A 5,479-nucleotide genomic window follows, 5' to 3' on the forward strand; every position below is an offset into this window, starting at 1 on the left:
ATTCTGACACGGTGGGCATCAAACATGGGCGGCAAAAAACATTTGATTCAAGCTCGTCCGAAAGACCTCTGTTTCTCCCTCCATTCCCCATTCATACACGGTGGGCGGCAAAACAAACTCGACTCGGCTGAAATCGATGTAGGCAAATATTTTTAATAGGGGCAGGTTTGTAACTTCACTCAGACGTGACACAACCGCCCTACTTGTCAGCCCCGTTCATACACCGTGGGCGCCAACCATGGGCGCCAACCACCCTCTCCTCGCCCGAAATCGCTCTGGACAAATATTGGCAAGATGCGACATTACCGTCCTATCCCCAACCGACGAGACGTCCAAATTTTAAACAGGGGCTAAGTTCGTAACTTTCCCATATTTCAGACAGGCGCGTCCCAAAAACATGGTTCCCCGTACCTCTCCCTCCATTTTCCCGTTCATACACCGTCCGCGCTAGAACACCCCATCCCCACACCAGCCTCCGTCCGCCACCCCATCCATCATCGCCGTCCTCCACCACATCCATCGCCACCGCCCTCCACCATGCCGGAGCTATTACCAAGACCGCGTCGGCCACTGCTAGAGATGGACGTTTCTCATCCACAGCGACAGACCAATAGCCTTGCATCGCGTCCTCTCACTTCATCAGCGCCGTCGTCCTCTTTGCCGAGGCCGCTCACACGACCTTCTGTTCCACCGCAACAGGACTTATCCCCTGATGCACCCGTCTACCGCCGCAGATCTGCTTCAACGCCACCGACAGCCATCGCACCCCTGATGCCTACACAGTGCCGCAAGAGAGGTGGTACTTCATATCTCCTCAACTTTTTGATCTCAACCAGAAAATAGATCTTAACTTGGTTACTCTACTTTCTTTTCAGCTCTTAGAATTTAGTTCTTAGTTCGAAGCAAACAATGGATGCTAAATGTCATTTCTCCAGTTTGCAGCTTCAAATCTGCCATGGCACAACCTTATTACGGTTTAATTGATCATGCTTAGGGTTTAATTGATCATGTTGGTTCCGTGGTGGTTTCTTTAATAGAAATCGGAGGGAAAACCCTCTTTTGCTAAAAAAATATGCTTAGAGTTTCCCCCTTTTATGATCACTATACGATCAGAATACGTGCTTCGTGTCATAAAAACACTGCTCCACGCATCAAGCTAAACAAGCTTAGATGTTCAAATACGAATCTGATATTATTAAAACAGAGTTGTTTAATTGGTCAGCTAAATGTTCCTAAATTAGTTTTGAAAATGCATGTTCGCCACTCGGGTGTGTATCTCTACAGGGTGCCCACGGTGGGCCGGCCCACCCTGGGATTTTGGGTCGTCCTAGGCCCCGATTCCCCTCTGTTCTGCTGTGTGCTTCCGATCTCTACTCGCCCCCAGCCGCTTGCCTCGCCGGCGACTTGCCGTCCCCGGATGGCATGACTCTAGGAGGAGACGCGGACTAACAGGAGGCCAGGAGCCGCTCGCCCAACAGCGTCACCGTTGCCCGGGCGCGCCGCCGTGCATACCTTCCCAGTCCGTTCAGGGCTCAGGCGTGCAGCACCCACCAAGCCAACCCGATTTATCCTAAGATACGTCCTCAACACTCAGCAGCCACTCCTCATCACCCATTTTCTAATTGATTCATTACTCATTAGGCAGGACTGTCATTAGGGTTTGTTGTGTGCTCAGTGCTACCTACACTTAATGGTTCAGATGTATTTCGGTAATCTTTAGTACCTTTAAAGTTCATAGGGTTTTCAAAATTCCGGCCCTCGGAACAGAAACTAGTCATTTTGGATTGTTGGTCGTATTGACATTGACCCAGATTACTACTTTAAGCCAGGTTTGTTGACCATTTTACTGGTCTTTCTTACTCATTCGATATAATATCCAATTATTCACGTCGATTAGTTGCAAACAATAAGTGCTAGACAAACTTCTTCATTCAGATTTTGGACGGTCTCTTACTACAGTTACAATTCTGCATACTTGTCCTAATAAGCTCACATTAAATGATTGATTCACTACATCTATGCTTGCCTTGTCATATTTGTTGTCAATATTCTTTTAGGGTGGACCACTCTGTTTCTAAATACTGGAACCGTAGACCTAAGTGAATATTATTTCTCTATGTAATCTCTTCCATCATGTGTGGGTAACGAACACTGCATTGTATAGAAAGAAAGTGTCATTTCCAGCTTTTACATAGGTTTCGATCTTTTACATGGAATACAATCTGCCTACTTGCTTTGTGTCGCACTACCAACACTCCACCCTTGAAGCTAAACATTACGCCACTCATAATTTCTTAGTTTATTTGTTCAAATACGATTTTCATATGATTCTAATGTTCCTACTTCAGTTTTGAAATGTGTGCCTGCCTATTATAGAGACATAAGGGGTTAGTATTTCTGTGTGTGGTCTGGTTAGCATGGTTGGGGAGGTGAACTTTGCATATGCAGGGGTTTATAGGGAGACACTCTCCAAGTTGAATCTGCAATGCATTCCATAGATAATCTGACTACTTTTTATGTTTTCATGAATCTCAGATTCTGAACAGCATCATAATGATTATGAGCTTGCGGCATGAAAAGAATAAAGCAGAACAATGCCATGGCTGTCAAACTTGGTATTAAGGGACCCAAATCAAGTCTGGATGCAATGCAATGCAAACGCTCTCCACCTACAGATTCATGCTCGGAATATGATCCTAACAATGATTCTGAGCTAGAGGGAGACCTAAGTCAATGTAGCTCCCAAGTGGAGGAGTCAGAGGAAGATGCCCTATCTTATTCACCCGTCAAGGTACTTGCTCTAACTTTCCAAGGTTACATTGCTCGCACATATCTTGCAACTGATGCTTTGCATTGCTTCTACTTTGTTGAACTGCCATTAGCTTAGTTTACACATCGTGTATGTCAATACGCCCTGCCTATCCAATTTCAGTACATATTACATCTGTCATCATACCATATTTATCCATTCAAATGTTGTTCTTGTGTATCAGACGTTCAAAAGGAAGAGGGCGATTGCTGATCGTGGAGGAGCACAAGCAAAGTATTTGGAAAAGGTTGTGGCACCTGATAAATCAAATAGCCCATTAGGTGTAGTTGCAATATAACTTGACCCACAAAATACCCCAACTCTAGCAGACTCTAGCCCTACTACACTGGTCATTTCTGATGCCCCAACTCAGCAGACCCAAACTGCAGCAAACAGAATGATTATGCCAGTTGACATAGCACCAGCTGTACGACGCAAAACCCCCATTCCAGCAAAGAGTACACCAAATCCAGTTGCCAAATCCCTTTTCGAACCAGAGAGAGCCCCAATTGCAGCAAATAGGACCCCTGTTCCATTTCTTCCCAGTTTAGAAGACGAAGCTTATGTTGTTGTCAGGAACTTTGTGCGCATCTTTCCTTCATGGAAAGATTATACCGCAGACACAGAACAATTTCCAATCTTCCTCCTCAACTTATGTGTAAGTAATGTACTAATGTTATTTATGGTCATTACTGCATATGTTTCTGCTGACAGAAGACACAAGATTTCATTCTTTTAAATAGGCGAGGAGCAAACTGGATTGTGATGACGAGCAAGAGTTGGTTGCGCTTTTCAAGCACTCGTTGATGAAGTATCGTTCCTACCTGAGGCAAGTGCACTTCGATGGCAAGCCTCTGAATGAAATTTCTGTAAAGTCTCCGGTGCTACATTTATCCAACGGTGACTGGAATAATCTTGTTACACATTGGTCTCGGCTGCAGTGTAAGGTACTTTCTATCATATCACATCACAATTTGAACTACATTTCTGCATTTTCCTTAATGTCTCACTTGTGCGAAAACTGTTAGCAGAAGAACATTCGTTCTCAAGGGACCACAAAATCTCGCAACTATACTTCACACTGCATTGCTCTCGTGAGTACCTCTTGCCCTGTATGACCATACTTACTTTCATAGTTGTTTGATTATGTAGCATCACTGCACATGTTAGCATCGTAATCGCCCATTTGGTGGACATTATAAGATCCGTATGGACTCTTACACAAATTTAGAATCAACCCGATGCTTTTGAAGACGTTTAGCTCTGCAGTCCTCCTTTAAGGAATGAACGTGGTCTATCACTGTACTTACATTAATAGCTACTCCCTCTGTCCCATAATATAAGAACGTTTTGTACAGTACACCAGTGTTCAAAACACTCTTGTATTATGGGAAGAGGGATTGGTTCATTTTATAGCATTCTGCATCTTATCTCCCTCGCCCACCATTTACTAAAAAAGATCAGATCTATATTTAATCTTACCAACAAGTAGAATACACAGACAATGCCAGTGCAGAAGTGTAGCCCATTGCTCTTGTTAGTACATGTTGTCCTGTAACGCTTGTACTTCCAGGGATTGGTAGTTGATTATGTAGCATCAATCTGCATCTTATCTTCATTATCCTCTATCCCTTCCAGTATTATCATATCTATAATTACTCTCTACAAAATGTAGAGTACATGCAATGCTTATGAAGAAGATTCTATGCTGAAATTCTTGAGTTATCCTTCCCTTGACATGGAGAAGGGCATTATAAAGTCGGTGTTAACTGTTAATGTAAGTCAGTCCTTATTTTTGTTACGCTGCAATGGTGCCCAGTTTTTGTAATCTTCTTCTTCGTTGCGCTTTTATGATCACTGGTGGCAAACTTCGATGTCCAGTGGATGTAATATACCTTAAATCCTTTATTGTATAGTGTAGGTTTATTCTTAGTTACTATGTCGTAATTTCTTTATTGTGTAGAGTAGGTTTGTTCTTAATTCCTACTAGTTACTACCATCATTCGCTATCTGAAAAAAAATCAGATGTAGTCGACCGGGACGAAACATTCGATAACGGGCCAGGTTTTTAGCGGGCCACAATTGGGCCGGCCTGCGTCTTTCTTGGGCCCGAATGATTGGGGCCTTCACACATTGCGCCAGGCCCAAACTTACACGAGCCTATATTTTAGTTGGGCCTTTTGTCGACCCAGTGCTTAGTTCGGCCCAGGTAGCGTTGGGCCATTAACAGGCTGAATATTGTACTGGTCTGTTACGGCCGAGCTGAAACCACGAGCCTTTAGCAGGCCAAAATGCATGTTGGGCCCCAGTTTTCACTAGTCGTCGACGGGCCTTCAGCAGGCCGAAATGTAGACCGGGCCGTTATGGGCCCAGTTAGCAAACGGGCCGTTACCAGGCCGAAACATATCTCGGGCCTTAGTTGGCCCACTGATATCATGGGCCTTTAAGAGGCTGAAAGCTTAGTACACGCATCAACGGGCCGAATTACGCGACAGGCCTTTAACAGGCCCAAAGTCACATTGGGCTTAACTGTTGCCACCTTTAGCACAGGCCGTTAGTGGGCCCGATGTCCCGTCGGACCATATATGGCCCATGGGCAGCATGGGCCATTCCCAGTCCAAAAGTCACACCGAGCTGAAATGGGCCCATGTCTACATCAGGCCTCTAATA

This window comes from Triticum dicoccoides, chromosome 3B (assembly GCF_002162155.2).
Source record: "Triticum dicoccoides isolate Atlit2015 ecotype Zavitan chromosome 3B, WEW_v2.0, whole genome shotgun sequence".
Lineage (NCBI taxonomy): Eukaryota > Viridiplantae > Streptophyta > Magnoliopsida > Poales > Poaceae > Triticum > Triticum dicoccoides.